This window comes from Leucopleurus acutus, assembly GCF_964270905.1.
Source record: "Leucopleurus acutus genome assembly, chromosome: 9".
In the NCBI taxonomy this organism is placed as follows: domain Eukaryota; kingdom Metazoa; phylum Chordata; class Mammalia; order Artiodactyla; family Delphinidae; genus Leucopleurus; species Leucopleurus acutus.
This window is the reverse complement of record NC_139144.1, coordinates 37,988,207-38,000,329: the sequence shown is the minus strand read 5'-3', so window position 1 is coordinate 38,000,329 and position 12,123 is coordinate 37,988,207. Positions and strand designations below refer to the sequence as shown.

Below are 12,123 nucleotides of genomic sequence, written 5' to 3'. Positions count from 1 at the left end.
TTATCAAAGTAGCTTTTTTAATTTAAAGGTTAGTCACATTTGGGTTTTAGACAAATTATTTTCTTATTAACAATAAAGAGAAGAATTAAAGAAAATAGAAATTTGATTTCTCAGAAAATTTAAATCTTCTCCGTTAATGAGGACCTCTCTAATTTCCTCCATTTCTCTGATTTTCTGTTGAGCCTCAGCCATTTACTACAAAAATGGAAATAATCTTTTCCTCCCACTTTTAAAAACCTTAAATTTTAATTGTTTACTAAAACAGATAAGGCCAAGGCTAGCTCCTGAGTAAGTGACTTGCCTAGTGTCTCACAGATTATAGGAGAACTCATGGTGAAGCTTTGTAGCTAATAATCTCATGTAATTGTATTAAAATTTGCTTAGGGGAACTGGGACAATGAATCTGTAATAAATTTGGAATTTAGTAAACAGCTCTATAGCTTTACAGTCTGTGTTTGTTTTCCCATATTCCTTTTAAGCCCTCTGGTATGTGCATATTTAATGTGTTTCATGCTCTTACCTCTATAATAAATATATTTAAAATTTAGCTAGGTAGAAGCGTAAATAGCAGTTGTATACATTATGTTCTAAATATTTTGAGATTTTCTAAATATAGTTCTTTAGAGGAAATGGTAAATTTAAAAAAATTTTATAACCACAATTGATGTGAAGAGATATTCAGAGCAGAGAGTTTGGTCCATTGTATTTTACTCAGATCTACTTGAAGATCTGTTTAATTTGTATATAAAATCTACAGAGTGAAAATTATTTCCAATAATTATATTCATTTTCCCAAGGAATTTTGAACAATTAAAATGGATGTAGATTGTAAAAACACGTGCTGAAGCTATTTTCTGTCTTATAATTTACTTCTAGCATAATGAAGATTTAAAAATAAAATCAATCATGAGTAAGAATTTATTCTGTCATCTAGCCCGTATTGTACCAGGCACTGAGGAAGGATGGCCAAGTATTGTAAAGCAATTTGTGCCTTTTATTTTAATAGCCGAAAGATGTTCACATTTCTACTATAAGATATCAGATATAGTAAAATACTTCAATGGAAGGCTGTGCAAAGGAAAGAGTGAGTTTTATGTATTGCATGAGAATTTCACACTCTTATCTACAAATCAGATTGCCTTTCATGTAAATAAACTTCTCTGGGATAAAAGGAACAAAGCAAAGAGTGAGCCTCCACATATTTCTAAAACATGGCATATAGTTTATGAAAATTGATCCATAAAGGACATGGATTTTAGAATGTGGGGACTTTGATCTGCAGCCTTGACATTTAGTTGCGCCAATGGCATGTGTAGGAACTATTGACAGAGATTATGTGAATATTGCCCCAGGTCTTAGGGCAGTGACTGGCATTCAAGAGCCTAAGGAGTCACTAAAAGGAAAGAAAACACAAGTCCCCTTATGGCAGGAGGTTACTGATGAGTGATATAGTTACATTTAGGGAGAAAGACTTCTACCCTGCTGTGCACATAGCCTTTGAATATATTCTTACCACTGGGAGATTGAAAACTGACTGCAGAAGTGACACTGAGTTTGAAAAGTAGTGGCATTTGGAACCAGTAAGCATCCAGAAAGCAAATTTGATCTTTTTCAATACTTAGGACAAGTAGTAAAAGCCCATACTTTTGTGTCCCACTGTTTCCCTGAGAACGGCTTAGGATTTTTCCTCTGAAGAATGAATAGCAAGCTGTTAATTTATTCTTGTAGAATTTCTCAGTCCACAACACAATTCCAAGAGAAATCCTGCTTATTATATACCTTACAAAATTTAATTCAAATCTGTACTAATATGAAACTCATCTTCTGTGTCTCTTTATGTGATATGTAATAATAGTGAAAAGGTACAGCCCTTGTCTTTTCTAGTGGTGTATTTTCTGTATTTGCCCATTACGTTAAGTTTCTTCCCTTTATATCGAATATCTGATATTTATGAAGTGTCAGGCTGCTGATCTGTAAAACCAAACATTTTCAAGCATTGTACCAATAAAGTTCTTGAACAGCCATTAATACTTTTATATCTCTATAGGGGTTTCAAAATATTCCTTAATTCAATTCCTATTGTCTAAGAAAAGTATGATATAATTAAATACAGATGTTTTCTACACATCTAAATACTTAGAGATACCCCTCATTAATTACAAATAGGTGAAACTCTTCCAACTTTTATAAATATAATCCATTTGGTGTATTTCCAGTGCACTTTGAGAAAGTTTAGGTGTATGTTTGCACTAAATAGAAGAGCATTGAAATATAGTCAAATAATTTTTACTTCAGCATTTGTTGTATTTTAGTGGCTCAATAGTTATTACAGAAAAAGTAAACAATAAAATATTATCACAGTTAAACTTATTTGATGATTAGGGAAACTGTATAAGATAATTTTCAAGTAAAGCTTTATCATATTAAATGAAATCTAGAGGAGTGGCATTGATCATATAGTACAAATACCAGTACAGCCGTAATAGAGTGTAGCTTTTCTATTGGGCCCTGATTATCACTCTCTGAGGTCTACTTGAATTTCATTGAATTCAATCTTAGATTTAAAAGAAGTTTTTAAGTGGATTCTATCTTTTGATCTGCATATAATACTAAATACTTTCAATTTCTTTTTAACCTATGTCAGTACCGAATTGCCAATATGCATTAGCAAGATTTACGGGAGTAAAGCTGGAACCAAAGTAAGAAAAGTTCTAATGACCTTAAAATGATTAAAGTGGCCCCAGGGGTGTTCCCTAAGCAGTGAGCAGAATTTGGAACCTCTCTTGACCTCTTAGGACTCAGACAGTGACAGCCTAGGAACAGTCAACCATAGAAGTCTCATTTGCCTGCAGAAATCTGACCTTTGTCATGCAAAGTGGACCTTTACTTCCTTCCCCTAAGGAGAATCATAGTTGTTCATAGCATTTGGGCTTTTTGGAAACCTCAGAATAATATGAATAGTTAGCTCTAATCAGGCCCATTCCGAATTCACTTTTCTTTTAAATGTAAGAGTTGAGAGTCTTTTGCTCCTTTCGTAACAATGAATGACCGTCAAAGGTTTTCATAATTGGTTCTGAAGTTAAGAATAAAATAATTTTTGAAATTTTTATATTTATTGCCCACACTTAAAGTAGCACTTCCTTTTAGAATTACCCTCTGTGATTGCTTTTGTTCCATAACACAAGAATTTGTTGATTCTGAAATTTGGATTATTTTACTGAACTTTAGGTTTTGGCTGCAAATTTTATCATGCTGTAGTAGGTGATTTTTTTTTTCTCTAATATAATGCTCTGCGGGACTGATAATGAACTATAAAATAGGGAAAGGAAGCTTCTGGGTCCGGGTACTTTTGAAATAGTACATATTTCTCACAAAGATGCTGCGTATGTGGTGACTTTGAACTGACCTCCAAAACCATTTGAATTGGATTCTGTTACAAAGAGTGTGTGCATATGTTTCATAAAATATTATGGTAAAACATTCTAGAGGTTTTATGCTCCATTGTGTTATTGGGGTCTTACCCAGTGAACTTTGCCTTTCTTTGAGTGTTACAGTCTTTCCACTTAATACTTCTGAACAAAGTGAGCTGGCTGGCTAGATTCACCTCTTAAAGAGCACAAGCCATGTAAAGCTACAGCTTGGCTTGGGCTAATAGGACTGTTCCCGCCCCACTGAAATATTCATTTTAATGGTCAGCAGCACTAGAATAGGACTCAAAGATGGAAGGGGTCCAAACATAAGTTAAGGTTTTAGAAGGCCAATGTCATTTTCCACACTGAGTAATTGGAAGGAAGGCAGAGATGAGATATATAACTTTATACATCTCCCTCAGTATAGCAGTTAGAAGTTATGTTCTGATACCTTGGTGACCTGTTCAAGTTATTATAATCCAGAATTAGTACAAGGAGGTTTTTAAACAATGTTTTAAAATCTCTCTTGCTCTCTTTCTCTCTCTGTCTGTCTCTCTCTCTCTCTAGCTCTGTGTCTTGCTCATAATACACAATCACACATGCATGTGTACACATGGACATGCACACACATTTTTGCACAGATAGCACTAACGTTTATAAAAATATTCACTCAGAATCTTATTCCAGATTGACCAAAACTGGAGTATTTTTTAGTATATGTGCTGCCGAAGCGAGCACCAAAACTGGAGTATTTTTATATATCTTAGTACTCGATCCTAGTTCCATTGTAGTGGCTCTTCTTGCTTAAAATTATTGAAATGTAATCTTTGTGATAAGTCTTACACTAGTTTTCCCAGAATTGGGAAGCAATGTGGCACAGTAACACAGGCTTTGAATCTACCTACCAGCTTGAAATCTGGATCATCAATCTTGGGAGATTTACTTAACCCCTTTAGGTTGTGATTCTCTCATCTGTAAAATGGGAATAATTTTTGGACTTGGTTCATACAGTTATTTTGAGGATTCAGTTAAGTAATGCATGTCATGCACTTAGGATCATACCTAGGACTTAGGAAGGGCTTAGTAAATCTTAACTTTGCGTTTCTAGTTGATAAGGAATTGAGTTTCATTTATTTTCATCAGTGAAAACTAAATTGCTTGTTGTTGTGGAAAGTCTTTTCAAAGACTTGTATTCTGCCATCTTATTGATAAAATGAGAAAACTGAGGAGCAAGTGATAAACATTTTCACTTTAAGCTATCTGCTGCTTGCAATGCTAATCTCAAGATGGGAATAAAGGGCTTTGTTAATTTTGCATATTTGCTGGCATTTGGGAGCATAGTATGGTGTCAAAAAGTAGCAGCAGATTTGTTTCTTTCCTTCACCATAGGAGGAGCTCTTATTAATGCTCCGTCCTCACTAGAGCCAAACAGAGTTTTAATTTCTGCCATTGACTTCATTTTAAAATCAATAGACTTTAATTTTTAGAACAGTTTTAGATTTACTGAAAAATTGACCCATAGTATAGACGGTTCCCATATTACTCTTCCCTCTCTCCTGTAGTCTCTGCTCTTGTTAACATCTTGCATTAGTGTGGTACATTTGGTACAATTAATGAATGACTATCAATACATTATTATGAATGTAACCCATAATTTACATTAAGGTTTACTCTTTGTGTTGTAACGTTCTATTGATTTTGACAAATGTATATGTCATACCATGTACCCACCATTACAATATAATGCAGAATAGTTTCATTGCCCTAAAAATCCTCTGTGCACCCTCTGTTCATCCCTCCTTCCATCAACCCCTGGTAACCACTGATATTTTTACTGTCTCTCTGGTTTTGCCTTCTGCAGAATGTCATATATTTGGAATCATACAGAATGTAGCCTTTTCAGACTAGCTTCTTTCACTTGGCACTATGCATTTAAGATCCCTCCATGTCTTTCTGTGGCTTGAAAGATCTTTTTAGCACTGAATAATACTGCATTATATGGGACAGGCCACAGCTTGTTTAACCGTTTACCTATTGAAAGGTATCTTGGTTCCTTCCATGTTTTGACAATTATGAATAAAGTGGCCCTAAACATTCACATGTAGGTTTTTGTGTGGATGTCGGTTTTCAGCTCAATTAGGTAAAAGCCTAGGAGTGCAATAGCTGGATTTTATGGTGAGACTGTGTTCAGTTTTGTAAGACACTGCCCAACTGTCTTCCAAAGTGGCTGTACTATTTTGCATGCCCACCAGCAGTGGGTCAGAGTTCCTGTTGCTCCACATTCTCACCAGCACTTGGTATTTTCAGTTTAGTGTTCTGGATTTTAACCATTCTAGTAGGTATATAATGGTTTCTCATAATGGTTTTAATTTGTAATTTCCCAGTGTTAGCATGGTATATCTTTCTTCATCCCTTTACTTTTAACCTGTGTCTTTATATTTTAAATGGTTTTCTCATAGACAACATACAGTTGTATCTTTTTTTTCTTAACCCACTTTGACAGTCTCTTTTAATTAGTGTATTAGACCAGTCACATTTAAAGTGGTAATGGATATAGTTAGATCAATGTCTACCATGTTTGTAACTGTTTTCTCATCATTGTACTTACTCTTTTTTTTTTTTTTAATCTTCCCTTCTTTTTCTGCCTTCTCTGGTTTTAACTGAACATTGTATATTATTCCATGTTCTCTACTGTCTTAGCATACCAGTTTTTTTGTTTGTTTGTTTTTTTGTGGTACACGGGCCTCTCACTGTTGTGGCCTCTCCCGTTGCGGAGCACAGCCTCCGGACGCGCAGGCTCAGCAACCATGGCTCACGGGCCCCAGCCGCTCCGCGGCGTGTGGGATCTTCCCGGACCAGGGCACAAACCCGCGTCCCCTGCATCGGCAGGCGGACTGTCAACCACTGCGTCACCAGGGAAGCCCTGTACCCCTTTTAAAAAAATTTCTGTGGTGGTTTCCTTAGAGTTTGAAGTGCACGTTTGTAGCAAATCTATACCCACTTTCAAATCACACTATAGTGCTTAATGGGTATAGGTACTTTATAACAGAGTATTCCCAATTCCTCTCTTCCATCTTTTATAATTTTGCTGTCATTAACTTCACTTTCCCATAGTGATATTCTTATTTTGAATAGTCAATTAGTCAATTAAAAATCAGAAAAATAAAACATTTCATTTTACCTTCATTTATTTCTTCCTTTATACAGCTCTGAGTTTCTGATTTATATCCTTTTTTTTCTTGCTAAAGAACTTTTTTTAATATTACTTGCAATGCAGGTCTACTGGCAACAAATTTCCTTAGTTTTTGTTTGTCTGAGAGTTTTTATTTCTCCTTCATGTTTAACAGATAATTGCACTGAATACAGAATTGTAGGTTGCTGGGGTTATTTCTTGCAACACTTTAAACACTTCACTGGCTTCTTGTTTGCATGGTTTCTGCCAAGAAATTTGCTTCAGTTTGTATCATTGTTACTCTATAGGCAAGATGCTTTCTCATATCTTCTGGTTTCTTTTAAGATATTCTTTGTCTTTGGTTTTCTGCTGTTTGAATATGATGTGCCCAGGTGTCCAGTTTTGTTATTTATGCTGTTTCATGTTCCCTGAGATTCCTGTATCTGTGGATTCCAGCCATTGTTCAAATAGTCTTCTGCTTCATTCTTCCTTGTTATTTTGGGTTTCCCATTATGCAAGTGTTAACATCTTTTGTAACTGTCCCAGATTGGGGGGCATTTTGTTCTTTTTGTCATTCTTTTATTCTTTGCCCTTCAGCTTCAGGAGTTTCTGTTGACAGGTTTTCAAGGTCACTGGTTCTTTCCTCAGTCTTGTCCAGTCTATTAATGAGCCCATCAAAGACATTCTTCATCCTGTGCTTTTGATTTCAGGCATTTCCTTTTGGTACTTTCTTAGTGTTTCCACCTCTCTGCTTACAGTTACTCATGTGTTCTTGCATGTTGTCAGCTTTTTCCATTAGAGCCCTTAACATTTTACTCATAGTTATTTTAAGTTCTCTGTCTGACAATTCTGAAATCTTTGTCATAACTGAATCTAGGCTGACGCTTACTTTGTGTCTTCAGACTGTTTCCTCTTGCTTTTTAGCATGCTTTCCAACTTTTTGTTGAAAGTTGGACATGGTATATTAGAAAACAGAGATTGATGGGTTAAGCTTGTGGTGTGAGATTTTATGTTAATGTAACTGGAACTGGGCTGTGTTTAACATTTGCATAGATGTAGGTGCCAGAGGCTTTAGTTCCCTCTAGTTTGCTTGGTTACTGTTTGTTTGTTTTTATTCCCCCTGTTTTGGGGTTTCCCTAAGAACTCCTTCATAAGCAGTGTCTTGCAGCTCTCGCATTTGCAATCCACTCTTATTATACTGGAACCCTGTTAAAATGGTGGTAAGACATTGGGGAGGGACAGTGTTCTATAATCTTATAATTAAATCTCAGTTTTTTTTTAGTGGAACCTGAGTTTGTGGTCTGTGACCTCCAGAGCTGTTTCTTAGCTTCTTTTTTTCAATATTTCCCTTAATAAGTGAGATAGGAAAGGTAGAAGAGGCTGCGGTTGGCTAATTGCCATACCCTCCAGGTCAAATAAAGTTCTGGTAAGATATTTTCCTTTGGAAGGCAGGTTTTGTTATGTAGAATGCTCTAGGTATATTTGAAAATTGTACTTTTCTCCTGGTGTATTTCAGAATGACTGCTTTTCTCTCCTCCTACACCTCTACTCCCTACCATCACTTATACAGGAGGGGATTCTTCACTGATCTTCACTGAGAGAACCTGGTTGCGTTCTTGTAAGTCAAACCTATGAATGTGTACAGTCCCCCCCTGAGATTGGGCCCCTGGAATTTTTAACTCTCAAGCTAGTCCACACTCAGGCTCCAGCAACTCATCAAAATTAACATCTAGGGGCTTCCCTGGTGGCGCAGTGGTTGAGAGTCCGCCGCCTGCTGATGCAGGGGACGCGGGTTCGTGCCCTGGTCCGGGAAGACCCCATGTGCCGTGGAGCGGCTGGGCCCATGAGCCATGGCCGCTGAGCCTGCACGTCCGGAGCCTGTGCTCCGCAGCGGGAGAGGCCACAGCAGTGAGAGGCCCGCGTACCGCAAAAAAAAAAAAAAAAAAAAATTAACATCTAAGTGTTCCTACCAGTTACTGGCTCCAGTGGCTTCTGTTCTCAGTAAGTTGATCTCAGCTGTGATTTTCAGTACTTTTCTGTCTCTCCAGATTTTGGAGTGGCGGTTTGCTCTGAGACCTCAATTCTCTGATGAATCTAAGAAAATCGCTTTGGTTTTTAATTTGCTCAGCTTTCTTCTTGTGGTGAGGATGTCAGTGAAGATTTCCAAGCTTTTTACGTGTTGGAATTGATACCAAAAGTCAGCCATTGACTTTTAAACCGGTAAAATACTTTGAAAAAATTTTAAAACACAACTTTACAACTTTTTGAAGTGACAGATTCATATTTAAGCAATGTAATTCTTACCAATTAATTATAATCGATTTTTATAAGATTATAAGTCATCAACGATTGACTCTCCTTCTGCTCAGTGTGATCATGACTAACAAATGCATGTGCTAAAAATACTATGACAGAGAGAGGATAGACTAAAATAATTTCAAATCACATTTTGGAAGGAAGGCAATACTTTGTGTTAAAGTCTTTGCCTAATGATTCAGTCTATGGTATTTTATTCTGTGCCCTTGTCTATATGTCCTCTTTCTCTTCTCCGTAATAGGAATCAAACACTGCATTGATTTTTGCTACTTTGAGAATAAGTTTGCTGAAATATTGGGCTGGAACAGAGTATAAACTACTGTGTAAGCAAGATTTGGGAATTATAAGGACTTTTTTCCCTGTATTTTTCTTACTTTTCTCTTCATATCAAACACTAGAGGTTTGATGAGGTAACCACTTTTTGGCCCTCCAAAATGTAGAAAAATCAACTCCTTTTTAAAATAAGATTTAATTTTTTACATAGAAAAATTACTTTTTAAAAGAAGGCTTTTTGATAGGTTTAATTATTTAGATTATGAAAAGTTAGCCATTTTCAACTACCATGATTTCATTGATACACACTTTTCTCCAGTTTTATTAAAATATACCTCACATACAGCACTGTATTAGTTTAAGGTGTACAACAGAATGATTTGACTTACTTGCTCATTTTTTAAACAAACATATCTGAGTGGATCTAATGGATAATATTTTATAGTTTAACTAGCACTGTTTTTTACTTTTGCATTTTTTCCTTAGTGGTACACAGGGTAATTGTGCCTGTTACAACTGATAAATTACTGTAGTAGAATTAAATGGTGTAGAGTAGTAAGAATCCTTGTGATAGAAAAAGAATACAAATTTATAACGTGATTTTTCACTTTAAAGCATAATAGAAATTAATGTTCCTAAGAATTTTTGATTCAAGAGTTAGATGTATGGTTATGTTAGAAACAAGGGACAAATTGTTTAAGTTTCATAGTTCGATAAAAGAGAAGCTGGTCTCGCAGATTGTATATGTGGTATGTATGGTGACTAGTTAGAGCTAAGAGCAAGTGTCAGTTGAGAATTGTTTGATAATCAACCTTGTAAGACCTTTGAACATCTAACTAAAATTATTTGCTTACGCGGAAACTAGTGTGAAAAAGTTAATAGAGCCTAGAAAAACAAAGCTTGGAAAATAATCGCATGGTTTGGAGTTAGATCTGGTTGAGAATTCCAGCATGGTGCTACCAGTTAGAGCTTTATGACTGTGGGCAAGTTACAGGACTTCTCTGAGCCTCAATTTTTAAAGTGTCAAGAATGGAAAATATTTGGCTTGCTGGATTATCATAAGCAATAAAGATACTTCATGAACCTGCTCAGCACAGTGTCTGACATAGCAGAGTCTCTGTACATATTGCCAGTGTGAGTTACTGAGAAGAATGATGTGGCATTAGTAGTAGGAATTATTAGTAGTAGCCACATAGTATAATTGTAAAATAATTGGAATGGCAAAAGGAGTCTAGAGTTGTAGTCCTTTGTCACTAATATATGACCTTGAACATATTACTTCATGATTTTGGATCTCAGATTTCTCGGTTAAATGACAGATTTGGACCAAATGATTCCTAATATTGTGTATAAGTCTAAAAAGGAACTATATCACCATGTTTCATGAAGAGTAAGATAAGAAAACGTTAATGATTTGAAGAACATATAAATAAGAAATAAATGATGGTGCTTTTGCAGAATTGTATCTCAAATTCATTATAATTAACTGTAACAAAGTCTAATGACATATTTTTCACTCCCCATAAAATAGTCAATTAGAAACAGGCAGGACATTTTACATAAGATTGGAATGAGAAATTGGCAAAAAATAATAATTAAGACTTCAAAAGCATTTAGCCATCTGTTGTATAATCATGAGAATGATTGAAAAATGACTCCTAATTTGTAATATTCACAGTTATATAACTTGAAACTGGGAAAATATTCTATGCAAATATATGCACTTATATCTCTAGATACATCTAATGAAATAAATTAAAAGATGAAAAAATAAATGATAAAATATTGGTGGTTATATTTTCTTTAAATTTTCAGCCCCCTGGTGAGCTACTTTGAAATGCAAGTGTCCTTTATGGTAGAGAAATCTGCTGGAAACGATTATCTGTTTGCTCAAAAACCTTCTTAGTATTTAAGGTAGCACATAATAACAGTTTTACCCTTGCATGCTAGATTTTTCATCAGGTGACCTTAATTTGCCCAGAGTTGTCTCTATTTCTGTCTACCAATTTCTTCTTTTATAAAACTGTTTGCTTTTGAGCTTGTATTTATTTTAATGTTTATACTGATCCCTCCATTCTTTACTATGTATCCATATACAAGATAAATTCAAAAGTCATGTTTCATAAAACTTTCATTCTGACCGTTTCCTTATCTGTATTCACTTTTGTAATTTTTGCTATAAAAGCTGGCAATCATATGTCAATTACTATGTATCATATTTCATCCTCTTGTTTTTATCTTGTTCTTCCCAATTGGATGGTAAAAATGTCCTTGAAGAGAGTGTTTGTCACATTTTCATTCCTTATCTGACAAACCACACTTTGTGCTGGGCCTGTTGGTGGGTATTAAAGAAATTAATCTGAGTAACAAAGGATTTTTGCCATTAAGGAGCTCACAGTCCTCATAGTGAGAGGCATGTTGATTGACAATTAGTTTAATTTAGCTTTTGAGCCACCTTACTTCTTAAGAAACTACTGTTTCATATTTCCACATTATAAACATTCTTGAGTGAAAGCAAAGATCCAAACCACCTGAAGAATGTAGGTAAGAGAAGACATTGATATATTAGTTTTTTTAGTTTTAAGCTTTCAGTGTATTTAATTGGAATTATCTGTATTAATTTTATTATCACATTTTGAAGTAGGTAACACAAAAGAAATTCTCAGAGAATTTATTAGCCTGCTACAACTGTACATGTGTTTTTTTGTTTGTTTTATTTTTGGCTGCGTTGGGTCTTCGTTGCTGCGTGCGGGTTTTCTCTAGCTGCGGCGAGCGGGGGCTACTCTTCGTTGCGGTGCGCGGGCTTCTCATTGCGGTGGCTTCTCTTGTTGCAGAGCACGAGCTCTAGGCATGAGGGCTTCAGTAGTTGTGGCACATGGGCTTCAGTAGTTGTGGCTCACGGGCTCTAGAGCACAGGCTCAGTAGTTGTGGCGCATGGGCTTAGTTGCCCCG

General features: G+C 35.6%; 1 protein-coding gene across 1 annotated transcript in view; it reads left to right on the top strand.

The window, feature by feature from the left end:
- Positions 1–12,123, top strand: part of HDAC9 (histone deacetylase 9) — a gene marked incomplete at its 3' end in the record, with an annotated part of 936,726 nt that overhangs the window by 458,767 nt on the left and 465,836 nt on the right. The gene's annotated exons all lie outside the window — the stretch shown is intronic.